The sequence below is a fragment of the Hylaeus volcanicus genome, chromosome 1 (genome assembly GCF_026283585.1).
Source record: "Hylaeus volcanicus isolate JK05 chromosome 1, UHH_iyHylVolc1.0_haploid, whole genome shotgun sequence".
Lineage (NCBI taxonomy): Eukaryota > Metazoa > Arthropoda > Insecta > Hymenoptera > Colletidae > Hylaeus > Hylaeus volcanicus.
This window is the reverse complement of record NC_071976.1, coordinates 30,238,891-30,266,820: the sequence shown is the minus strand read 5'-3', so window position 1 is coordinate 30,266,820 and position 27,930 is coordinate 30,238,891. Positions and strand designations below refer to the sequence as shown.

General features: G+C 40.5%; 1 protein-coding gene across 6 annotated transcripts in view; it reads right to left on the bottom strand.

Annotated features, from left to right (window-relative positions):
* The window catches only part of LOC128883548 (trichohyalin), a 138,123-nt gene that overhangs the window by 26,739 nt on the left and 83,454 nt on the right, over positions 1-27,930 (bottom strand). For 5 of the 6 annotated variants that reach the window (XM_054136067.1, XM_054136047.1, XM_054136076.1 and 2 more), the window contains exon 2: positions 5,696-5,822. The exons of the other annotated variant lie outside the window; for it this stretch is intronic. The gene's annotated coding sequence lies outside the window, so the exon portion shown is untranslated. The remainder of the gene's footprint in view (positions 1-5,695; positions 5,823-27,930) is intronic. 6 annotated transcript variants of the gene reach the window in all.

Genomic DNA, 27,930 nt, shown 5'->3' with positions numbered 1-27,930 from the left:
TTCTGAATATATCTATACCCGGAAACATTACGATTTCAATAAATGTGTAACGGTTACTAAACGTGAATCTAAATTACCTGTGGTCGAGCATTTCGTTACCAAATGTTCATTTTCGCAGTCGATAAATGGATACAATTCCATTTGTTTTTTCCACGGGGAATTGCCAGTTTATCGGTTCTACTACAATTACTGAAACATCCTGTTGTATAGTAACATTTAGGGGGCGAGCAGAGGAAGCTGAAGAATCGACGACAGCTTTAACCATGATTCCGACACGCTCTGGATCCTCTGGCTGGATCATGTACCGAGGCAGAATCGAAGAGAACGATCAAAGCCAACAAAAGAATGTCGACGGAAATCAGGATATCGATACCAGCACGGACACTTTGCTTTTCCAGAACCTGTACGTGTGTACTTTGATATCGTCGTAAAACTGAACCACATTCAGAGATTTTATCGATTCTAAGCCTCCGCGTGTAATCGTTAAGGCTTATCTGTTTTGCGCACCAATTTCTACGGTGTTAATTAGCTCCGCTAATTTTGCGCTGTGTCGCTTCCCGAAAGTTATATTTCCTATTGCAGGCTCTTGTCGATTCCCTCCAACGATCACAGAACTTTGCACTACTTGAGCCAATTGCTTGACCTATGTCTCGCGTAAGAGTTCTTGTACATGACAATTTTCAACGAATAAATTCAAATGTATCATATACATTAAGAGAGGCCTGAAGAGTATAAAGTTACTTCGTTACATATTTATGATCTCGAATGACTTTGCGTGACAGGTCACTGAACCCGTCTTGAAAGCGTCCGTCAGTTTATGAGATAAAAAATAATATGCTTCGCTTAATAGAAACGAGATTGACCTTGGGACATCCTCGACGTCTCTCTCTTCTTTTTTTAAAAAATTTCAAAGGCCTTTGTCAAATGCTTTCTACCGTTATATCCAGTGACATGGACCAAAGAGATTCATCTGAAATATTCATTTCCTAATTACAGTTAAAAATGTTTATCACTGCTTTAGTTCATCTTGTTTCCTTTTGGCTTAAATTGAGTTTACTTTCATCTTACGTTATATCTTGGAATCATTTATCTTTCGTAAAATATTTCATAAATTTGCATAAATTGATAGGTTCGCTCGATGGAAGAGTGGAATTCGGAATTGGTGGGCATCGAGGTAAACGCATCGTGACAGCTTCGGCTCGGCAGTTCCTACTTGGTGAAAGCCAGGCACGTTTGTTTCTTCTGGCAGGACTGATCTGCATGTCAAAGAAGGGAAGGCTGCAGGAGTAGCATATTGACACAAGAGGCCTCAAGGAGGTCCAAGGCCGGTTTTACTTGCCTCGGAGGGATTCCTGAGGAGTGACTCGTCCGAGAACACGTTCTTCCGCGAGCGTGGAGCCGGAATGTCAGGTACAACGTGCTCGTAAACGAGTCACGGAAAAGCGATCCGCGACGGGCTTCGTATAACTGTCTCTCTTTTTGCGACATTTTCGCGTATCTGCAACGATCGTACGGGGCCCGACACGACGCGACGTCGGGTTAGCGCAACTCTATGTCTATCTTAGGGTTCGTCCACTGGTGTTGTTGGCGTAGACTTGATCAGTAACATAGAACCCAAGAGCAACATTCGTTGCAATTGCTCGAGAATTTTACGTGGACTCGAAATAATTGCATCGATGAAATGTAAAAATGGACTGGGCTTGTCTTTCCATTCTCTTTTTTGTCGGCTCATGATGGGTTCGTTAGAATAAGAAAACCGCACCTTGGTACAAATAACCAGTTATTTGGCGGCTGTTGGTTGTTTTGCGAACCCATCCATCACCTACGGGTGGGCCATCAGGTTCGGTCTCCAGACCCAGGTAACTGCTCGCGGATTAAACAAAAGGATTAATGTACGTCTCTGTTTATATATATCTCAACACTTACCAACTTCAACGAATAATTAATATACACCGTAAATAATTATTATTATAAAATGTGTTATTCCTCTTTTTTATTATGGAAGGTTCTAAAGATACTATTAAATAATGAGTTGATGTGTATTGTAAGCTTTCGGAATAAACAGAGACTCCTTTTTCTTGAAATAAACAATCAGAACCTATCCAAGAATTGATCGAAAACATTGAACGTGAATAATGGAACGAATGGTTTCTTACATTCGATAATTATTACGAGTACTACTTTTAATAATTTTAACGATCATATGTATCACCTTCTGAAACAAGAAGAAAGTAGTTTCACCCTAAATTCACAATGGCATAGGAGGAAACCGTGCCATATTTAAAATAATTTTATTAAGAAATGTGCAAGTAATGGCAGATCGTAACTATTTCTTCTCGAATAACTTTTCCTAATTTCTGTCCTCAAAGAAAATGCAGACGATACTTTGCATACCTTCGCGTAAACTGGTTAGAACTTAAAAAGACTAGCATTACCTTGATCCCGATAACCAATGAGAAACCATATTCGTATTTAATAACGAGCACGTACACGGAATTTGAACGACTAACCTGATTACCTTCTACGTCTACTGGCCGACATTATTCATGCACGAATAGCTTGACGAAGTCACAGTCAGGATTTCGTCTCGCTTCGCGTGAAAACTCGATCAAACGGCAGATGCGGACGAAAACGCGATTCGCTTGATAGCCATTAAAATGAACCCTCCAAATAGTCGTTCAAGTTTTTCATCGACCCTTACCTTAGCCGCGCTCGTGATGGAAAGCAGCCTCGATATCTCCATTTTATTCAAAGATGAACAAATTTCTTATGCAGATACAAAATATCTGATAACGAATGACATTAAACAGTTGAAATATTTGTTTAAATGTTCAGTATCTCTGTCTGTCTTGTGTCTTGTGAAGCGTAGAATGAACATTAAGCATTAACACAATCTTGAATTTGTTTCTATAAAGAAAAATAAGAAAAATTCTTATTCTCTGGAAATACGGACAAATAAACATGCACATTTTGAACAAGCTGCTATCAATGGTGTTTGAGTGAAAAATTCAGAGAGAGACACGTTTTATCAGCGTTCTGGAGTGGAAAATCCGCATAACTCGAAGAGGGATGACGATGGAAATACGAACCGTGCAACTTTAAAAATAGAAAGAATTGAGGGGTTCGAGGTCGTAAACACAATTTCATCGGATTCGTTAGATCTCGACGAGGTGTTAATGTCGTTTCCAGCAACCCCGGCGAACCGCGCCTAAGAAGATTACGCAGATTTGCGTTAACATTTCGATATTAATGGTTGCGCGCGATATCGCGGCTGGAGGATGGACGCCGGCGCCGCAGCGCCGCAGCGCCGCCGTGGTGTTAAGAAGATAAAAGGGAGGAGGGCAGGGATCTTAACTCATGCCTAAACACGAAAGCCACACCACGTCGACTTAGCACGAGTTATACCGTTCCGCGCGTACTTTGCACCGCGACGTTTTAAATTGCAGTTCAATGCACATGATGCAGTTGCAACATCTATTCTGACGTGCCAATTAAAAGACATTAAAGTTTCTCGATAAAGTGTGTTCGATAGAGATAGAGGGTATGTCAAACATTGTAATTCCTTAATCATATAATCTTTATTGCCCAAGTATCACTCCGTTACTTCTGTTAAATATCAATCTCTCCTAATGGAATCGCGATATAAAATTTGATTAAGAGATGAAAGCAGAGTGTAATGGCTACTTTTTATTTCTTCTATATCATGCGAATATTAAACAGCGTTATTAATATCATAAAGTGTGACAATGTTCGTGAAAGCGATCGTATCGGATCGATCAACATTAAAAACGGTATAAATATGACCGAGTATACTTGTAATTGCTACGTAGGTAACCTTAATTACAGCTTCAGCCATCTATCTCATGTTATGATCATTATTTATACAAGCTCAACGGTACTAAGTAGTATTACGATCGCTAGATGGGTCATGAGCCACTGGCACTTTTAACAACAACAACAACAACAACAACATTAATTTTTGAAATGTTAGAAAATTTGTAATTGAATAGTATGTTTACAGTATCGTGCGCAAATCGTATACGAACGGTTGCTTAAAAGAAAGTTCATTTTACAGGATTTCTCAAGATCAATCAAGGCCAATCATTAGATGCTTTCAATCGGTATACAAATAATATTCCTAAACAATTTCGAAGCAAGCAACAACTGAACGATCGAATGTATACATATATTTGAAATTGAATTAATTCACTTTTGAATAAACCATCGAACGACGCATTCCAATTGTTTCCATTGACAGAATGATAGCAAGCTTTGAACCGAGTGACAAAACAAGATCGTTATCCTACTGTTCGATCATTCCATCACTTTCGATCGCGATACCCTCCCGTTTATCGCTACAGTCATTGACTCGACAACAACGATCCGTCGGGACTTTTTCTACTCTACTGATTGATGAACGCGTATAGTTGCTAGTGCGTATTACGCTCTAACTGTTAATCCACGGAAAGCGTCGTTACACGCTTGTTCATGAATTAATGTTATTTCCATTTGGATAACGAGGCTTGCGTGCGGAGCCACAGTCATTGAACATGATAAATGACATATACGTAAAAACAACCGGGTGAATCTTACGTGTCGAATCGTAATGACTGACAATTTCAGCATTTTTTGTGCTCCAAGTAACGTTACAAGCAATTATGAATACTCTATGACAAAGTTCTTCCAGTGTTTTTGCCTCAATCTTTCATTCCACTAGGCTACGCAACAATTGCTATTTGAACGAAGCAAAAGTTAGATAGGCATTCATGCTTTTCATCGCATATAGAGTTTTTTTTTATACGTTTCGTTCTCTTTTCGATTGCTCTACCACTGTTATTTATTACAATAAAACAAGTACATATATCTCTTTAATTACCAACAAAGTACACCCTTTGCCTACAACAGATCAGACAGATCGTATTTCTAAGTAACCTGAAATTACCACAAGTTTTATTATTTTTAAGCAGACTAAACTCGGATGATTCGATACTGCATTACGATCAAACAGGAAACAATACGTACGACGATTGGTAGTTTATCGAATAACGCCTTAGTTCTAACTACTTTTTAATTCGCGAAATTGCGTTAAAATAACAGTATTCCGCGCATACAGCAAGGTAACGCAACTCGCTCGTTGTTTTAACGGTAGTCGAGTTATCGTTCCGCCGCGCCGTCTTTCAATCTCGGGCTTCGGTATCGTTCCGCGTTCCTAATCGCAAGAATCTCGATACCGTCGCGTCGGCGTCGGCGTCGGTGTCGGCGTCGGCCGGCTATCCATTTAATTCCTGTGTGAACCCTTTTACATTATGAATTCATCGTCATCATCCCTACTTTCAGATTAAACGGCTCGACGAGCGGTTACGAACGCGGCTGGAAAGTCTCTTTCGAATTCGCAGAATTCAAGGACTGGAGCATTATTGCGTTCTCGGGCAGGAAATTGGAAATCGAGGAAACTTCCGGGGAGAAATGTGCAAAAAAAAAAAATATATGGGAAGTAGAGCTATAATTTGAACATAAACTGAAGCGTGACGATGCACTGTAGGGGTAAATAAATGTGTCATAGAAATTGGCGAAATTATTTTCACTGAGGAAATAACATGTTCTTTTGAGACGTATTATGCCGCTAATTTAAAAATAGTAGTTGGCTACGTGGAGATCTGATTATTTCAATTTCAATCGAGTATACATCACGTACCGCTAATTCGATGACTGCGATTCGAGGCGTGGTTGATTCAGCTGTTGGTTTTCTTCGGAATATTTTCGTTAATTCTTTCTTGTAGAATTCATCGAGTTCCTTGTGTTTGATTCAAGTTGCCACTCACCTGGAACAGAAAATAATCCAAGAATATTAGTAACGAGCGATTAATATAAATTAAATGTACTTTGTATACATTATTATTTTAAATTGGTTGATTCAGTTATGGCAAAGAGATTATTATTATTATATCTGAAACTAGTGGATCAAGAAAATAGTAAAAGTTGCGTCAAGTGGACCTCAAAGCAATCCAGACCTTCAGGAACAATAAAAACATATCCCAAATAGACCTTTATAGAATCAGCAAAAAAGATTTCGATGCACCAGGAGTTTGTCTTCCCTGAAAACATGGTACGCATTACTTGGTGGCACGAAGATTCATGGCTGAAAGGATCTCGTGATCCTTCGTTTCCAAAGAGGATCCCGACGCAACAAAGACTCGCAAGTCGCAATTAAGGTTCATCGAACGAGCGACGTACGAAGAAGGCGGCGAGGGTGTAATAAAAACGCAGGAATGAAGATAAAGGAATTTCTGGCGATTGGGTCGTGACCCCATGGGCCCCACGATGAACCCTCGATATACGGGCCGGCGCTGCCATATTGCACACGTACTGTGCATTAAGATACGCCACGAATCGAGAGAAACGACGGGAAAGGGGAAGCGAGACGCGGAATCCCACCAGGATTCGTAGACGACGCAACGCGGTGAGACAAGAAAAACGAGCAAGGAGGTTCCATTCGATTTTTTACATTGAGATATCCTAGCCATCGGTGCGTATCTGCCCTTACGTCGAGCGTTGATTTAGCGTTTTCAGAACTGGTTCCAGAAAGGGCTTTTGTTACTGTTATTAATTGCAGCGGACGCATTGCAACAAGCATTCTATTGTCACGAATGCTAAGAAAGCATCTAGAGTTACTGGTAGATACCAGAAAAGAAGGTCTCGAGTGGAAAGGATTAATACCCCGCGACTTTGATCGTCCAAGGTAAAATTTTAATATTTTTATCCAAAGAATCAATTTAATGCTTGACAGAGAAATTCGACGAGGAGTTTCAGCCTTGGTTGTCAAGCTCGTCTGATCGAGATCGAAAAGTCGAAAGGGTTCGCAGACGGTCGAAAACGAGGTCGCGGCGGCGGCGCGGGCGCAAGCAACGTGCGAGTTCTGAAAATATCGCGACGCGATCGCCAGCGAGGACCCGCGAGCTGAAAAACCGTGCGAACCGCACGATAAATTCGACGATTCGCCAAAACAGCCTCGTATTTTCAAGGCCTTACGACCCATGCTCTAACGACACTGCTGGCTCTTCTTCTTTTTCCCAGGCTTAGGTTCCTCCTGTACGTTTTTACGTCCCATCTTCGTTTCCCTAATAATGGAACGCGTCTTTGTGTCCAGACGTGCCGGCTCGTAAGCAGTACTTTATACCAGCAACGTGGCCTCCAAAAACACGAGTCTGATTTGTGCACCACGTGGAAGAACTTGGAAAGAGCTTTTCCAACGAGGAGCGTTCGTTATCGTTGTGTTGCAAATTGGATGGAGTTCCCCTGCTCGTTTGCGAAACGTCGAAACACTTGTGCCGGCCCCTGAATACATCACGAGCACGAAATTTCAAATGTACACAAGGTTAGGTTTAAAAGTAGCCCTTGGGAGTATTCCATGTGTAACGATATACCGAGTGAGTCAACTACGAACACTTGTCTGTGAAAATTTCACAGAAATAAGTAGCGCTCTGACAACAACTTTGGTAAAAAGAAAATATATATATATATAAACAGGTTTAAACTCTTTCATAAGCGATGGATCATAAATTTCACATTTTAAAAGATAAAAGAATAATATAGCCTTCGTCGCGTATGCTATATTTATTTTCCAGTGACACGTGTTCTTGCTCGCTGCTTAAGCAACTTTTGAAAAGAGACTCCAAAGGTCTATAAAAGATTATAGAATCGTAAACTGCAGAAAAAATGTAAAAAAATGAGCAATAAAGTACGCAATCCAACAGCTATGGCCAACGACACGCGACGCTTTCGAAGAAGTGTGCGAAGAACCGTCCTACCCAATTGAGGGTGTAGAAAAAGACGAAGCGTCATTAGTGTCGGTGTAAGTTGGTCACGCGGTTTGTGGAAATGGAAACAGAAAAGAAAATATCGAAAGCGCGAGGACTGTAATTTTATGAACGAACGAACCAAGAACGAAGACGTTCTCGACAATGAAAATACTGTATCACCATTTCGTCCGTCATTTTAACATGTGCCATCATGTAATTGCTTATACGCACTGTGATACTTGATGCACAGTTGTTACATTTCAAACATTTTCTTTTGCTAGTATTAAATTTCAATCAGAATTCTTTTTTTGACTTGACGCAAACAAAAACTTGTATTCGACATTTTCAGTCATATTTGAGAACAAACTACCCTATAAAGCTCGCTATAAGGAAGCATAATACTCATAATTAATCATGTAAATACACCGTACAAAAAATGTAAGAGAGATTATTTTCTGTTAAGCTAACAAATTGAAAAATGTACTATTTTCAGTTATGTCACTTTTGAAATAAACGTGAGATATATGACCCTCTAAACGTAACATCATTTTATTATGCCACAACCGTTCTTTGTCTGTGTCATAATTTGATGTCGATGGCCAGAAATTGTTAACGAATTAACCCTAACTGCACGAACAGGTTTGACCGATGTAGGTTTGAATCTAGGAATCGTCGTATAGCTGATCTATGTTAAGAGTAAACCAGCGCGCTCCCCCTTTTCTTTTTAGTTTTTCACATGGCAAGCGTGCAAACGCGCCCCTCGAACAAGTGCCGTAACATTTTATGGCGCATAAAACGGTGACTTTATGCTAGCACGATTCACGGGCTCGAGTGGGTCTTTTATTAATTCACGTCACGGTGCTTTACAGTCATCGAGCGCTCGCCTAGCTCGCGCGCGTCGTCAAATTTAAGTTCGAGTAGCTGCCAGCCCGTTAAATTATTCCAAGTATTATGAAAATTAATTTGCATTTCGCAATTTGTTCCAAGGGCCCTTGTACTACACCGTTTTAAAGCTTTAACTTCTATTACTGTTTAATCTGGATTTATTGTTAATATAGAATTACTTTCTTTCGTGATTCATGCCGTACTACGGAGCGCAATTATTACACTCGTTCCTCGAGCGATAAAGGTAACCGAGCGCATGCGTGCAACGTAACGGAATACGTACCTAGGTTGAATTGCAATTCAGATTTTTCATATATAGGATAAATTGTACAAGGATGAGACGAAATTTGTACCTACATCAGAATTTTACTGGAAGGTATATCGTTATTAGTTTTGATGTCGGATATTCGTTCAATTGGAAACTAAAAGTAAAGCTCTAGATTCTTGTGTTTAAATAACTGAAATGTATCGCAGTAAAATTCATTTCTTAGATACAGGTCAAAAGTATCTTTCCACGAATAAGCTCTAACGAATACTAATTACGTACAAATCCAATCGGTCCATTCGGCAATTTGAAATTATGAAATTCCGTAATCCAGCCAGTACGAGGCGAAAGTGGATAGCCAATCTCGATTTGACCTCGAGACACGGTATATCGTGCAAGTATTAATAGTTATGACGTCGATTCGTATCAGGCGTTTATTGCTAGACACTTTTCTACCGCATTGCGTTCCCTGCGCGTGCACACTTAGCGGGAATTACATCGAGTGCGTGCGCGAACATCGGGGAACGAGGCAACTCGCATATCTCTTTTATGGTTCTCGTTTTAAGAAGTAAATCGAGGAAAAGCACTGCCTTCGAAAGTTAATAATGCGTCGGTGAAGATTAAAATTACGAGCAAAGTTCGTCATCGCTGTATCTTGGGCCTCTGTAGTGCCTAAGTAGGTTTCATCGTTGGATATTATCGTTGGAAGAGCTAGTTCCTTGCTAGATACAGAGAAAACAATTCCAAGATGTAACGAGATTCTTTATTATTTTCATTTCTAACAACTAACAAATATTGATAAAGAAATGTTTGAAATATTATTTTGCAATTCCAACTTGAATATGTTGTACGAACGTAAATTGTTTAAATTGTTTTATTCCTCGCGATGAAGCCTAGATAGGATCACCTATCCGACACGTATTTTTCAAAAACTTGTTCTTACGTCTGATGCTAATTCGTCATCGGAATAAAACACACAGAATTAACGAAATACCGTGACCAAATCCGCAACAAAATATTTGCCGCGGCTGCGACCGCGACCGCGACGCGACGCGACGCGACGCGACGCTGCTTGAAGGTTACAGAAGAAGGTGTTGATCGGATGCCAGCCTAATGAAAAGATATATGTATCATAAATTCTCGGACGCTTTACCGATTCCTTTCGATTCCCTTTCTTCGTGAGCGGCGCGCTACGATTTCAGCATCCCATGCTGCGAGGAAAACGCCACGAAATCATTTGCAGCACGCGTAATTCTGGCGCGAGCGGCCACCTTCGTGCGAGACTTGTTCGTATTCTGAAATATACATTCGTGTTTTCTACGGAAAAAATTCCGGTGGCCTTGGTCCGCAAATGGCACGATATACCAAGGGTTTGCTAAATTAATGAAACGATTCACCTGAGCTCGCATCTTCTGCAAATGATGGCTGGTCGGTACGAGAAGGGAATCCAGTTCTACTGGCCAGGTGAGAAAAACACCGAATCAATTTAATTGGAGCAGCAGATTTACACCGATTAAATTCTTGGATCGCTTACGCGAGGGACATTCATTCATTTGATTAGCTACGAGATCGAATTACCGCAATTATGTTCATGGTGAAATTTTAGACTCCAAGTTGCTTCGATTTCAAGCAGGAAGCAATTAATTCATTTTTGTTTAAGATTGAAAATCGAGAATTTACAAGAAATACAAATTTTAATACTGCTAATAGTAAATATAAAAATACACAAGGGCATGGACAAATGAATAAATATATAAAATATACAAAATAGGATATCGTTTAATATTTAGAAGATAAAACATACTTTAATATACGTATCTGTTCTTCGTGTATGTATATACAAATCTCTGTGAAAGTTGTCTATAAAAGAACATTTTTTAGGAATAATTCTTAGATTGTCTATATAAAGAATGAAATGCGTATGAAATTCATATAAAAAAACAGTGTACATATTTCATTCTCTACATATGTACAATATACTACATAGTTACAATGGTAGTGCACGTGTGATTTAGGAAAATAAATATTATTTTATATAAAAACAAAATAAATAATTTCTAAATTCAATAGTTATCTAAACTACAGATAGTGTTATAATAGCAGATCGAAGCATCTCCAGTTTAGAGTTTAACAGCCGCTTAGGAATGAAAGGTACAGCTTGTCTGACTACGCACGGTCTCATGCTCTACTACGTTAACCGAGCCATTCAAGAGTACATAGTCTCGGACAAAACTGTCAACAGACCCGATACAACGGAAAGAACCGCACTGATCGATAAACACAACTGTCGATCAGTAATTGTCTCTGTTCGATAGGAAAACTGCCAAGATTTCACTGTCGACAGAATGTCGCGAACGGCAAAGTCGCACACAAACGTGTTCCAGGAAAGCCGCAGACGCAGCGATAGACACGTTTCCCGTCACGATTCGCCTGATCGCGTGCATACGCTATCATCGTGCCGGCGCGAATTCAACGATGGGAATAAGATACATCGTATTGTCTTTGGCGAAACTTGAATGGAGTTGGTTGTCTTCTTCAAATTTCCTGAAGCCCGCGAATTAGAATCTAGATTATGAGGTGGAATCAAAGTCTTCGTATAAAAATAAACAGAATTTTAATCAAGAAATAAAGACGACAAAAGTATTCGTAATAGTCGAGCCTGAAACGAGTGGATTACTAGGTGGTGGACTTGGGCTAGGTAAGCTTCGATCGTTCCTCCCTTTGAGAAAGCATCCGATAATCTTGGGATGCTAGTTCGCGCCGTCGAGGCAGCTAATCAAACGATATTCAAACCGATACGAAATTTTCTGATGAACGATTCGTTCGGAAGGAGCCTGTAAGAAACCGTGTGCGATGCCCTTTGCTGCCATCATACCTGCACGGCCGTGTGTGGAGAAACACGTGCGTGTGTGCGTTTGCCCGAGGAGCGGTGGCTAGGTCACGGTCAGGGCGATGCCCTCTTCCCTCGGAAGAGAGGAGAGACTTTACGTCGGCTCTCCTTCGCTTCTTCTTCTTCTTCTTCTTCTTCTTCTTCTTCTTCTTCTTCTTTTTCTTTTTCTTTTTCTCCTTGTTAGATCATGCTGAAAGTCCCCTTCTCGGATGATCCACGTATCCGTTCGAGCGTATCTTACGCCGCGGCCGCGCGGCGCTCGAGACTATCTACTTGGGTTAAGTCGGCCCTTTTTGTGAATCGGGTGCCGTTTTTAGAAGCGCCAATGCGTGGCATACGAATCCCCCCGTATACGCTCTTGCAATTTACGGGCGGCCTTCGTGTATTTATCACGCGTCGTTTCAATTGGTAATCAATTTTTTTCTTTTCTTTTTCCATTATACGGATTTATGGCCGCGTCGACTGCTAATGGTTATCAACGATCCCATTGGCCCCCCTCCCACTATGTGAACATATATAAATGAACCGTGCAATGAAAAATGTAAACAAACGTATTGCCAGATGACCTTTTATTTTATTACAAAAATAAATGTACCGAGAATATATGTACTTGCAATGTGTGACACTGCAGAGTATCGAAAGCGAAAGTTTCGGATATGGCCAAGTGGCAGTTAGAACCATTCCTACACATGTAGTTTCCTAGAGTCCAAAGTCAGATGTGTGAAAACTGCAAGGTATACAGCTACAACTAGCTTCTTCTTGTTTCTCGTAATGTTTGTCTGTCGGTATTGACCAGTTCTTCCTAGTGAGAAGATCTCAGAGATCTTATTCGCGACATTTAATAATAAAATCACAATTTTTACTAAATAAAATTAGTATTTTATTATTTCATTATTCCCCATTTCCAATACGTAACCTCGTACACCATAGAATCTGCAGTCTTTTTACTTTTATAATGCATCCAATCTTCGATTACCATTTAAAGTGACAAATGGCAAAAATAGTGTAAATAATTGGAACCATCGACCTTAATAATTATAATCATAACGAGAATACAAGCAACTTGACTAATAAATAAACTCGTCGGAGAATAAATTCGTCCACGCATTAATATTTCTGGCGTTTAACTATTGCGTTATAGCGTCGGTCCACGCGCCGGCGCCGTGTCATGCGTTATAATTTATCGTTGAGGTTGGTCCGCTCGGGATTGTACGCGATCCCTTGTCGAGAGGAGCGATGGAAATCATCGATAAGAGCCAGCCGTCACACCCTCGCGGAAAGATCATCGCGGAAGTGTTCTCGGCTCGAGTGATCGACTTTATTCAGCACCGCCCACGCGCGCTCGTAAATATAATTTCTCGCTAATCATGCACGCCACGGTACGCCGACTATTAACCACCCAGCGAGCCACGCTGAGCTGCCTCTAAATGGTTCCGCTGCATCAAGGGTGCGTTCTGTCGAATCAAACGAGACCGTACGAGACCCACGAATACGTTTCAACGAACCAATTGAATATTCATTCTCATATGTATGATGATTTTGTCCAGAGAACGAACGTAGAATACAGAGAGGAACGGTGGACCCCTATTTGGTTTATTACACCTATAGAGACCCAGTCAAGCTATCGTGGGGGCTCTGTTGTGTAGTTTCAGAAATCCGTACATTCTAAGAATTTCCGGATAGCTTGGTACAATTCGAAAGATCTCTCGCGTCGGATAGAGGAGCGCACGGTTGTTCTATTCAGAGTTACCGGGCAATCGGCCGTGAGACGTCACGCTATCGGTGTATGCAATCGCGAAACCACACGGGGGAAGCCCCGTAGGTGCGCTCTCCCGTATAATGCAGTTATCGGCGCGGCGGGCTACGTTAATTGCATCGCGTGAAAGTGGGGCATCTCGAATCTGCGATCTCTCGCCTGTCCCCTCTGTTACGGAGCCAACAGGACGTCGAATGCCTTCGTAAGCGCACCTAACCTCCCTCCGCCCTTCCTTTTCGAACGTGCGTAATGCACCCATCGGCGTCGCGCCTCGTCGTTTCCGTCGGCGTCGGGCCAATTTATTCCCGTCGCAGCCGTGAGAATCGTTCCGTGCATCGGACGATAATCGCATGCGACGCGCGAGTCACTTTCTCCGCGACGTAACTCAAATTCTCCGTGAGCATAAGAATCTGACTCCTCGTTTATTTTTACACTCTTCGATGCATCCTGTTTAACGGGCTAGCTTTAAGGAATTAATAAAAGTTATTTCCAACAAAAATTAAAGCCGTTCTGGTTAAATGTTTAGTAATGTTTTTTTTTTTTTTTAACTTTTAGTTATGTCATTGATTCAAGCAACAGTATTTCCTTTTTTTACATTGTGCTTTGAAACGTTGATTCTAGGTCCTCTTCAAGTATCGAATATTCTTCGATATTGCAAGTTTCATTTTGTATCGTGAGTTTAAAGGTAACTCAAAATTAAGAGTCGAAATATTAGTCCTTCTTTCACCCTTATAAGCCTCTAGTTTGATAGTCTATAAACATATACAAGTCCCATAATCGTATAATTATTTATATTAAAACTTGAATCAATTGTGGTAAATGTTAGAATTACAAACGCTTTCAAGAAAGCTGCATTAAAAAATAAAGAAACACATAAAAACAAACAGGGACTGTATGAAAGTACCGTTCTATCCGTACCAGCGCCTTAGAAGGCACAAGGACTCTATCGCATAATTCCATCATTAGAAGTCAGCCTCCTTGCATCCGTGAGAAATGGATCGCCCATCGTGCGACTAGAATCCGTAAAGAACGTTTCGTGATTCGAATCACTTTCTCCCGGGGCGCAACTCAAATTCCATTCAATGGCATGGAGTGAACGTTCGTGCTTAGATGGACGTAATCGCTCGAGTCTATTCCGAAAACGATTACTTGCACTATGCAGAAAATACCTGTATGTAATTACTAATTGCAAACACTGAGACAGATTGTTCGACGCTTCCAGTGTATTCGTAACACGATTTTTTCTATCAATTAAGTTTCGTAATTGTACGTGTATGTAAATCGATCGATTTTTTGAAGTATATAGTCTTGAATATGTGTTTAAAAGACATTACATAATATAGTAAAATTGTATCGTAAGATTCGAGAAGGTAACGATTCCATAGAATATCGAAGCACTCCTAATACGATTTAAAAAGAGAAAAGGAGATCAGTCTGGATTAAGAAGAATATGTGCCACCAGTGACAAGAGTGCGAACATGGTCGATGAATTTTTGCTTAGTTGCAAGCATTACAAGGACTGACCGACACAGCTGACCCGATACGACTTGCAATTTCCTCCTGATTAATCATTGTGTCGTTTGGTTACTTCATGCGGTATAGATTCAAACTTTGACATCATATTTTCTTTCATATACTTTTCCTACTTGTATTCTTATCTACTTTCCTGTTTTGCAAAACTATTGTTCCTTTTGTACCTTTCGTAATCTTGTTTCACACATAATCATATTCATACTGTGTACTTCTTAGAACCGATGTACGGATGAAGATAGACACAATTATCAAAAATTTATGTTACCTTTCTCTTATCTGATGTTAGTTCGAGGCGAGAGAAGCAAATCAAACATCTATGGAAAAATTCTGGAACGTATGCATTCGATATAATCAGATTGCGTGACGGAGCTAGGCGCACAAGAGATTCCAGGGTACATCCAACTGGCAGGAACTGCTTATAGAAAAACACTTTTACCTTCGAACGAAAGCTGCGCGTGCACGCATATAGGTGTACACACAGGATAAGTAGAAAATAAAGCGTATAATGCGCACGTAATGCGCTGCGTCATTGCGGTTTTCAAATTGATTTCCTTGCAGAATATTATATCGGTACTCGTTACAGTTCTTTGCGGCTTTATTGAAAGCACGATAATCTAGATGATCATGATGGAAGATGCTCGCGTCATCAAATGAGCGTTTCTTGGTGGCAAGAACACCGAGCTGCTAATTTCTAGAGAAACGTGACATAAAGTTCATTCGATTCAATGTCTTGATATTACCTACATGTACATGTACATGTACATGTATATGTATATGTATATGTATATGTATACGTATATGTCCTCATCAAAGTGAAAATATAGTTTATATTTTTCTAATGCATTCACATTTTTATATAAAATAACAACAATTTTCCTTTTGTTGGACAAATAATCTCTTTTCTCAAGAAACATAAATTCACAAATGTGACTGTCCAGATTGATCGCTTTTTTACTTTCGTTCACTTTTACAAATCGAAATAAAGTTTAACCATAAATTTCACGGTGATTTATGCTGCTGAAATTTGAACATCGACAAGTCCACGATAGACACTTTTTGCAGCATAGACACGGCAGCTCGCTGCTTTACGACAAACTATAACCGTAAAAGTGTACCACTCGTAAAGGTGACTGGTTTTATGATCGTAATTCGCCTCGCGTTATGACGATTCTTCGGGATTATTCCGCGTGTCATTCTTCTTGGCGTATTTCACTTGGTGACGCCGCGCCGCGCCGCGCCGCGCCGGATCTATGTCGAACCCACGCACCTCTGCTATCGATAATACATAAAAAATACAAGGAGGCTCGTGGTTACAAGCATCAATTTAACAGACTGGGAAAAAATTCGTTAAGAAAAAATTTATTGTAAACGTATAACCGTAAATTCAGCGTTTCGACGAGTTAAATGTCATCGATGACTCCAGGCACTCATCGGAGGTGAAACATTCGATAAACGAATAAGCATATTCTTCGAGTCGTCACAGAAAATGAAACAGGTGAAGTGTGTTATGAAATTATGAAGAATTTAGCTGGTTCTCCAGCGTTTAATAATAGAATGTAACTTTTGATCTATCTTGTGTTAACGTTATATTGCAAGTCTTAACTTCTGTACATACTTTGTAATTGAACGTGGCTAGAATACTTCATTTTTAATCTGACTTTGTGTGAATTTTGTACCATTTTCAGTATTTCCAAAATTTCACCAGTTCACGTAAAATACAAGATTGTAGCTGAAATGGAAGAGTACGAAACCATTTTGATTAATGCTCTCTAACCGTTAATATATTTATTTTAACTAGAATATGAGAATATGATATAGATTCAAACTTTTGGTGAAAAATTTAATAAAAAAAAAAACAAACTTGGAACTATTTGCGCAATCTTCTGTGAATTTCTATAAGGAAAACTTGAGATCCCATTGCTCATCGTGACAGAATCTTTGCGAAACTGAAGCAACCTTTGCATTTGCACGACTCGGTCATAAAAGAATCGGAATGAAAGGAATTGCACAGACAGATCACAATTCTTCCAAGGAAAAATATCTGATAAATATCAGCGAGGACAGTGTGTGTTCCTTTAAATTGTTAGCGTTCCGCAATGTCGTATGAAATAATTTATGAAGGAGACTATCATCGACGAAACACCACCACGGGATTGGTGCAAGTCTGTCGTTGATCCACCATTAACGGTTCGTTCTCACGGATGTCTGGAATATTAATGATCCACTTAAACCGACAATAATATGTTTACACCAACGATTTATAAGTGGTTGAAAGACGAGCTCCAAGACTCGATATTTTTCTCATTCGAAACTTTTCGTACTTGGCGACGACGCGAAACGATTTATGACTGACCAACGTCTAATTCTAGTCAGAGAAAGTATTTTCGAAATATGGTTTATATTAAATATAGTATTATTTAGTCATTGCTTAACACCAGAAAGGCTAGAACGATTATTAGCAAGAAATTAATACTCGTATATCAAACAATTGTAAAGAATGTTTCGGAAAAAGTGGAATATAAATAAGAAAGTGTTCTTAAACTAATCTACTTTATCACTCTGTAATGTATCTAATACCAATCATAAGAAGCTTCGGTATGTTAAGTAGGTTAATCTAGATGAATCTCTTTTTTTAATCATAATGTAAATGTAAATTATTATCAAGAATTTTACTATATCGAACCAAGTACGGTAATTCTTTCATTCTGGAATTCAACTCGTTCTTCGGAATTTCCAAGCGGATCCCTTAATCAGTTTAAGTATCTTATCTTTGGAATTATATTTGATGGAGTATCCAAATTAGCCAAAAAAATAGATCCAAGTATATCATGAAACCATACCATAAGTCTGAGAATGTATAATAAATGTTTGTATAAATCATCAAAGTCAGCTGTTATTAGAATATTCAAGAGACGCAATCTTGCGTACAAGATCGACGAAATGTATTTATTGTTAATATAGAGACAAGTCCAAATCAGTGGAATAAAATGATCAGAAAGGGAAAAAAGGATAATCGAGAAACTTGAAAATTCACACTCGTGATTTTACAATTTACAATGCCAGGGCAAAGGGATAACATATAAATCCTGCTGGCGATTAAATCGTCCAGATAAAAAGATAAAGAAAGTCGAGGACGCGTGCAGTATGATCAAGTGGTCGAAACGTCAAGGATAGACATAAATACGTAACATGATAAACGGCAACACGTTAATTGGTCTCCAACAGTGTGCGCGTATCTACCTTTTGGTTAAGTGAAGTGATCGAATGCTGGTCTAGTCGCGAGCTAATCGCCGAGGGACTCGCAAACTCGTATTTTGGTCCACGCGAAAAATACTGTGAATTAATGGCGATACGGCTACTGGTGCGATATTTATTGCTACGGTATTAATAGAATGTTCATTCTGCACGATGCGCATTAACAAGTCGCCAAGGTGCAAAATACGAGCTTGTTAATCAAACGGAAACGTTTATTCTTATTCTTACTATCACAACAAATATAACATCTATACAGATTCTCGAATATTTAAATAGTTTTTAATTTTCAAATGTAATTTTCAATCGGTACGTGTACACCTTTCTCCAAATTAATTTCCGTACTTATCTTCCGTCCTATTTCATTGTAATATTTCAACTGTAAGTATGTATATTCCATTGTAGTATTCGCGTGTCTCTAAAACACGGCTCTAGCCCAAACAGTCTAGACTCGAGACACAAAACGAATAACACTTTGTTCGAGACTGCAAGTTAACATCTTTCGCTTTATACCGTGAATTAAAGCGAAAAGTTGATCGCGACAACTGGTCCGAATTATCGAAGACATGCTTCGAAGCTTCGCGGAGAACGAGGCTGCTGTTGGAAGAAGACGTGTATGGCATACGTGGATCTGAATAGTAGTTGAATATTTTCCGAAAACGGCTCTCGAATTAAGAAAGTTTACACGTAAGTTCGCGGCGCGGCGTGGCGCGCCTCTGATATTCGCGTGCGAAATCAACGAACGGAATAACAGCGTGACGATCAGATAGGACACGAATCGAGCACCGCTATCTCGCAGTTTGTTGGCAAAGGACAGCTTTATGTGCAACTGCGCGAAGCCGCGACTGCATGCGGTAGCGCGACGATCCAATGGCGGTGCCGCGAGGCGGTTGCGCAACGATTCGTTATATGAGAACCCGCCACACTGAATCCTTGCACCGAAGGTTGAGCTGACCCTTCCTCGTGTCTAGGTGCAAAGCCACACGGCGCAACAATGTTGCGAACCCGTTTCGCCCAACACTAAATCTTCCTGGCGTTGTAAAGTCCGTGATTAAACGTCGTGGCGCGCCCTAACTCGAACTATTAGCCACCAAGTTAACCCATTAGAATCAGCAGACGACAGACGGTCGCGATGTCATTATTTCCGAACTGGTTTATTTGCCTTGCTCAGCGGTTCGTTACTTTCATTCTGTGGGTAAAAAAGACATTTGCCCAAGGGGCCTCGCAAAATCACCGAGCTCATTGCTATTCGAATGCAAATTAGTCGAAAACTCATGGCTATGCCAGATAAATTACGACAAATTAATTTAAAACGCGTTGGTATTCGAGATAAATTAATTAAAAACTTGCTGCCATTCAAGGCAAATTAATTGATCAGTTGCTTGTAAATGTAGAACACGAGGTGAATGCTGCTATTAATTTCTTATTGATTTTTACAAGCAAAAGCAAAACTATGGAACGTCAACATCCACTGAAAATGAAACGAACGTAGGAAGGTTTCGCCTAAAAAGACGATAAATTCCAGAAATTCCGTGAAGAGTGTCTCGAGACACTCATAAATAGGTTTAAACTTGTTCTTATTTGTACATTGTGTTTCAAAAGTTTACAGCATCTTTGTTTATACATACAGGCTTGTGTTGAAAATATGCTTTAAATGAAGGAACAGAGTAATATTTTATACACGAATGACATTTTGAAAAAAATTAAATTTCTTTAACCGGAACCTGTTTGACTTGGTTTCGGCCAACTTCTACGCGCAACGCGAGTGATCGATCAACACTGATTCAATCTTCGATAAAATCAGGATCGAAGTAGCAGCATGTTGTGGCTGATGTGTGTAGCAAATCAGCTATTCATGAAAGAGAAGTACGCGCGGATAAAGTAACGAGCTTCGTCTACAAAGTGTAAGCAATGATCGTATGTGAGCCCAGTGAAATCGTATCTTGATACTGGTACTCGAACGCAAAGGTAACGACTTTTCTGAAACGAAGAAGGATAGCAATCGCGAAAAATGAAGACTGGTGCAAAACCAGATCGTTATTTTTAAACAGAACATTTAAGATTACTCTTAAGTATCATATATATGGCGAGCTTAGGCATTCAATACGGTATATTATCTCACGTGGCTGACACGAAATAAGATTTAAGGTTAGCTTGCATCGAATAATCACAGCGATGTCGTTCGATTCAATTAACCGCACGGTCCAATTGATAGCAGCGCCGCGGGCGCGAGTCGAGTTCTATCTTAAAGGACGTTAATAAAATGAGCAAGGCAAAGGATGGAAGAAAAGAAAGAGAATCGAAAGAGACAAGCGTGGAAAGGCGAAGAAAGAGAAGACGAGGGACTGAGGGACGAGGCGAGATGGAAAAAGCGAGGAAAAGTAAAACCAACGCGTGGAAAGCAAACGGCGCGGCGCGGTGCGGCGCCGGCCGGGGCGAGAGGAGAGAGGAGAGAGGAGAGAGGAGAGAGGAGAGAAGAGAGACCCTCTAGAAGGAAGCGAAGGTGTTTCGCAAAGGAAGAGGAAGGTAATAATAAAGGTCCAGAGGGGAAACTCGAGCTATTAATTATCCCAGTCGTTGCTAGAGAGCCGATACGCGCATAAGCGTCGACGTTACATAAGTTGTACGTGACTGGGAAGGTATTGCACCTCGTGGCCCGTAGGTACCGAGGGTCTCGAGTGTCGAGGTTTAAGTTCATCTGGGAGAATCTACCTACCGGACGGCGAATATGATCTCTCTCACGGAGCAACGCGGCCTTCTGAAGATTCCTGCCGCTTCAATTGACCTTGAATCCAACGAACAAGGTCAGATGTCGGTACCTATTATAGTAGCTGGCTGAAACTCGATAGTATCGCAATGTGCATCGGAAATTCAGCTTTCTGACATTTATAATACATATTAATATTCCAGCAGGACGCGTAAAATAATGAAAACGACCGAAAAATTTCATTGAAAAAGGTCTCAAGTTTCGAATTTTTCCTTAAATCAAACTACTTTTCACAATTTGTTCACCTGCAGTATGTTGCATGTTCCTAATAAATATAAATATCAGATCTAATATTCACCCAGAGTATTAAAAATAAAAATATTTTACAAGCGAAGAAAATGCCGAAAGCAGTTAAAGTTAGACAACATTCCTCTACAAGTTGTAGACATAGAGAGATATTGTCCTCGTGAAAGAAATTTACCGAAAGCAGACGAGCATTCCACGGCTCATTGTCAGCAAAATTCGTAATGGTTTCGATTAACTGGAGACTCGTGTCACGTCACAACAAAGGGTTTGGTAGTTGGGATTGTTAACTGAATTCTCCGCTAATTGGAATCCAGCCTCGCCAGAGTCCTATTAGGTACGGCAATTCGTCGCGCGACATAGTCAACGACAGTGAAAGGTGGAGCGATAAAGTAAATCAGCGTGGACACGAAACCGAGGAACAGGAATACATATACTTTACAATCTATTCTTCCCACGAGAGGAACGCGCGCGCCTTGTAATACTTGATAATGATCCGACAGGGATCCAAGTAATAATGGTAATAGCACCGCAGAATGACAGAGATAATGACGATGTAATGTGAATGTTAATGCATCCCGTGGGCGGACGTCGTAAAATTGGACGCAAAGGTAACAAAGGGGATCTTTTCGACGAGAGGGCTCAAATTATAACATCACTTTCGCAGAAAACTCGCCTCGAGAGATTACGCTCTCAATCACGCAATTCCTTGAATAATTTTATCGCGCAAATCACCGGTCTTTGAGAAAGCTGAGAAGCTTTATAGGAATAATCAAGCCGCGGAATAGCTCGTTTAAGTGAAATCACTGCGACTGTGGCGTATTACATCGCGCATCGATGCGATTACCAGGGAAATCAAATCGAGTATATTACAAGTGTGTAGTTGTAACTTGGCAGGATTCAAATTCTGTTTTAATTGACTCGAACGTGGACAACATACTTTACAGACTCCAACTTTCTATAAGTAAGGTAAATTTTGCGAATACTTGGTTTCGATAGAATTTTACCGATATGCTCTAATCATCTTATCCTATCAGAAAGAGATTTGAAAGTTGTATTTTTGTAAGCCTCTGAATTCGAAAGATTTCTTAAATAGTGCAGCGGAAAGTGAGCATTGTTCGACCGTGTACTCCCGATCGGAAGGACCGGATTAACGGAACATCGAGCTCGTTAAACTCGTTGCAGCGTGGTTCACGCTCCACGTGTGATCGTTAAAATCTTCCGACTTTTTTGCCATTTCGTCAGCCATCCGCAGTCGTAGTTTCTCGCTCGACGGGGCGCCATCGTTCGCCTCGTTTACAGGCACACGTGTATCAGCGACCGATACAGGGACACGAGTAAATCACGCTGCAACGGGTGCAGCAAAGCCTGAATTCCATCGTGCAAATGGACCAGTGGAAAATGGGCCGAAGGACCGAGCCAAGCCGGACCGAGCCAAGCCGGACCGAGCCAAGCCGGACCGAGCCGAAGGACCGAGCCAAGCCGGACCGAGCCGAAGGACCGAGCCAAGCCGGACCGAGCCGAAGGACCGAGCCGAAGGACCGAGCCAAGCCGGACCGAGCCGAAGGACCGAGCCAAGCCGGACCGAGCCGAAGGACCGAGCCAAGCCGGACCGAGCCGAAGGACCGAGCCAAGCCGAGCCGAGCCGCAACCATAATTAATGCGGCTCCTTCCACGTCGGCGTCGCGGTCGTACACGTTCGACACGTGTGACAGATGAATGAAAATTCTACCAAATATAACATACATATTGTATATGTTTAAAAATACATTCCAAGTGAATTTAATTATCTTCTTGCGTCCATTATCAAATTATTCAAACTATTTCTTTAAACGAACCTTTACAAAAGACTTGCAATCTTCGATTCGTAATACTGATTTCAAATCGCTATCGCAATGTGCTAAACATTGTGTGCCAAATGTTCAAAGTTTCATGATTCTTTCTTTTTAGAAAAATTCCAGCAGGCTATTATATGATTATTTGTGACAAATGGACTTGGAACAACGGTCCAGGCTAAATTACTTTAGCCCACGTCACTGTCCGCGAGATTTACCAAAGCTTCCATGTAATCGAACACGTTTCCTATTACCCACTACTACACAGTGTCTGATATTCATCGTCGAGTATAGTATGCGGCATTAACTGTCGCATAATATGTCACTCGTTCATTTTAATATGCGCGCGTCGCGGCCTGATAAGGACACTTTCATAAATCACGCGGCAATAAACTCGCGGCCAATATAAATATAAATTCCATAGTAAACGATCGAAACGAAGCTCGATTTTACTCGAAGCACTTCTCAACGTGTGCTGCCGCGCTATTTTAATCCCTATTACGATATCGATATTCTATCATTGTTACGGATGTGTTATAAACTCATGTATTATAATTAATTTGATGAAACAAGTCTAGATTAGTTTGGACAAAGTTACAAACGGGGTGGTCAAGTAGGTAGAGCTTATTCGCGTTCTGTTTTAATAGAAATATAAAATCGAAAATTACTCTATAGAAAAGATTGGATATATAAATGTGATTGACGTCATAAATACAATTGTTATACTTACATGAAAGTAATGGAGTAGGAATTTCTTGAATTGTGCCTATACGATCAGTATTCTTCAGCGTCGCCGTCGCGTAACAGCCTAATAAGTAATTCCAGCATACGCGGACAAAGGAACTCGAGTGAAAATCATTACGTACAATCTGTGCTTAATTGCTTATAATAAATGAATGTTATCTGAGTCGGAAGCGTGCGCTGCACATTCAATTAGCAACACGGATGTGATTTTTGCCCAAGGAACCGAGCTCCGCCAATTACCACGGCGAAACTGCGCCGACGATTAATCGAAATTTTCATGTCTCGAGGCGTGCGAAAAAACTATTGGAAAATGAATAGGGGACAAGGACAGATACGGAGATACTTGTGTCTGCGGAAGGTGCGAAGAGTGGACCGCTCGTTTCTAGCACCACGGAGGACAGCAACTAATTGCTTGACGTTGTCGGTACGCGTGTACGTGACGTACGCGTACGTGGTTAAAGGGTTTCTAGTTACCACGTGATTTACGCTCCTCGATAATGTCACGGGAAAGCTCTGTCCGTATTTTTTGGTTCATTCAGGGCAGTCGTTTTCTGCAATCGCTCGATCGTTGCAGTTAACCCTTTCTCACCGAGGACAGAGTGCACGGAAGGCTCTTATTACGACAAAGAAAACGGTAAATTAAATATCGGGGGTAGAGCGGGGGACGACGACGACGACGACGACGACGACGACGACGACGACGACGACGACGACGACGACGACGACATAAATAAAGAAAAAAGCCTTGGTTCCTTGGCCACAGGAGCTGATTTTTATTTACGTTTGGACCGCATCTTTGTGTTGCGATCAATCGGGATATAGTAATTTGAAATTGGTGAATGGAAAGTTAATGATGAAAGGATTTAATCTAGCCACAGATCCATTTAAATATACGAATGTAAGAAAAATGTAGAAAATTCTAGAAAAAGACATAGTTGATAGAAGGCAATTGGGATAAAATGATGACTAAATAGAGTTAAGAAATGGAAAATATTTCAATCCTAGTACATCCGACAACAACGTGGTCGCCAATTTTTCATAGCCACGATCAAAAATTTAACTATGCACACTAGAATTTTAAAGACGATTACTTTGTGCGTTACTCACTTCTCCTGCCATCAACCACGTCATTATTCGTTTCACCTTTGATCAACGACCGCAATCAGATGAAATTATCGGTATTCTCAACTTTCTTCGCCAGTTTTCCATCTGATGTATCATCAAGCAAAAACGTATCCATCTCCTCATGGTAACCAGCGAAGAAAGTGCAATCCTGAGATTCCTAACTCTTCGTATACGGCAAACAAATTAATTTCAGACTGTCAACTGGAATATACACGTACCTGTCATCGAGAACCCTTGGGTAGCTTATTCAACCAAACATTCTAATTGATTGCTTATTGTTGAGCCTTTCGTGTTGTTACTAATGTCATGGTACATTTAAAAATTCAACAACAGGTACATCATAGGTCATTATGCCTAATGAATTACCATGACGATGCAAGTCGTGTATTACGTGTACACCTAATGTTCGATTTAATCAATCTTTTTATTAACCATTCTAGTCATATAGCTTACAATTAGTTATGATGAAATGAACACGGATTTTATAATATCCTTCTTTATAAAGAAAACAAATAATTCAAGTATACATATTCGAGTACAGAAATATAGAGGAATATAAGTAATTATCGGAGCTACTCAATTTAATGGAGTCTATGTTGCAGTGGAAATTTGTCGAGTACAGAACTATCTAAAATAAAATTCCAACCAGTAGGTTAGAAATCTCATCTATAGAGTGTCTCTATTTCCCTCGTATTATTCTAAAAGACATGTTCCAAATTTCAAGACAATCGAATCGGTGATTTTCGAGAAATCTTGCGATTTCCAACAAGTCATCGCAAGCAAATCGTCTTCTATTATTCAAATAAAATGTTGCTCATCACTGCATAGCTGTACAAATATATATCCAAGATACATTTTACATTTCAAGACAATGAAATCGGTAACTTTCGAGAAATCATGCACGCCTATTCTCAACATGTCGTTCCGAGGAAATCACCTTCTATTATTCCAACGAAATATAGCTCTTCTCCAGATACAAATACATATATCGAAGCTACGATCTATCTAAATTCCCAGACAAACCAACAGATAACTTTGGAGAAATCTTGCACTCCAATTCACAAGACTTCATTTCGAGAAAACCGCATGACCAGTTTTCTTTCGTAGTTTTGTGTATTCACTGAATACACCGAATACTATTCAGCTACTTCGGAGCCGCAGAACCGTACCGAGCAATTTTGTTCCTGATTCAACGTGAAAGTCAACTATTGTTCCAGATATTATATAGACCAGACGAATATTTCGCTAGTCGTACATCTCAGATCGATATATCACTGCGAGGCCACGGCATTAAATCGCAATCAGTCCGAAAATATTAATTAGTTTTGGTGGAACCTTTAAACGGTTCCAGAGAAAGTAACTAGCTCGCGACTCGTTGAACCAACGCCAGATAAACCTTACGTAACAGCATGCCAGGCCGCGCACGCGTTTCCGCGTGTTTCGCGTGACTGGTACGTTTCCCTCACGCGTCAGATCGATGCCAGGTCTGGGTGACGAGAAATCATCGAAATTATTGGCTATCCATGTGGCCAGCGCGCGCATTGCCTCGGTGAGAACGCTCCTGGCTTCCCACGATAATCAGCTACATACCGAGGAAAGTGCAAACCGTGGAGAAGTCGCGCGGCCAGCGGCGCGCGGGACGAACGAGAAGAAACACGATTCCATTGGGAAACGCGCGATCTTTGATCGATCAAGTGGAAAATCGGCTACGGTCGCGCGCAGAGAAGGACAAGAGTTTCAATCAAAACCGAACATAGCAATTTGTTGGTAACGCTAGACGTATAAATCAATTGCTTTTCTTTCAACATTTAGAGTTTCGTTTAATTAAAAACTCATCGAAGGTTGTATACGCGCGTTACTTGTGACTTGACATTTGTATCTGGAGTGGAATTTTTTCTATCGCTCGTAGTTGAAGCAAGTGATCGTGCAGATGGTTCATCATTTTTCATTATACGTAGGATCTGATATTTTCGATCGTGGAATTTGATTTTCAGATTACAATTTATAGTACGGTAAATTCAAGTGTTTCAGAAAGGGAAGATTAACGAAAGTATTTTAGAATTTATCTCACGTTGGTTCGTAGTTTGTCAATATCATTGAAAGTTCAGAATTTTGTGAATATAAAAATGATATGAGTAAACAACACTACATCGTTGGTTAGATTTGCTTGAATTTCCGATAGAACACGTTTAAGAAACAATAACGATGAGATCTCACTGAGATTAGACTTCTATTTCCTATAATTTTATACGTATACCTGACAATTTGATGTATTCGATATTGGCCGCAGGCGCATGCCAAAATTTCGTCTCGCTTCATCGATGCGTTTCGCCACTTTCATTTTTGTTGACTCTCCCCGTGGATGAAAAGCCTCGAAACCACTAAAATTCCGGCACGGTAAAGAGTTAAAGTGTGTCACTTGCACTTGCCGCGCGGGACGAGAGAAAACCTGCACCACCATGGGCGGAAGTGGGTCGAGAAGAAATAGCTACGATATGCGTGCGGATCCGCGCGAACGAAACGACGAGAGACGGCTGCGATCGAGGTAGAAATTTTCATCGCGTCATTTATACACACATATATGTATATATGTGTGTCAAGACGCTCGTGGCATGTACACCATTCGCGTCTGTTTTCTCCTACAATTTTCGTGGCTACTATTGGAATTTTCGATGGAAACGATAATGTTGTATCGATTTCAAACGATCTTGTCTCTAGGCAGAGATGATACGATTATTTTTGCTACGTTGTAAATAACGACTGAACATTTATAATACAATATTTGCTAATGCATAAAACATTGGGAGAGGCCCCACCTTCGACTTTCACGTTTATA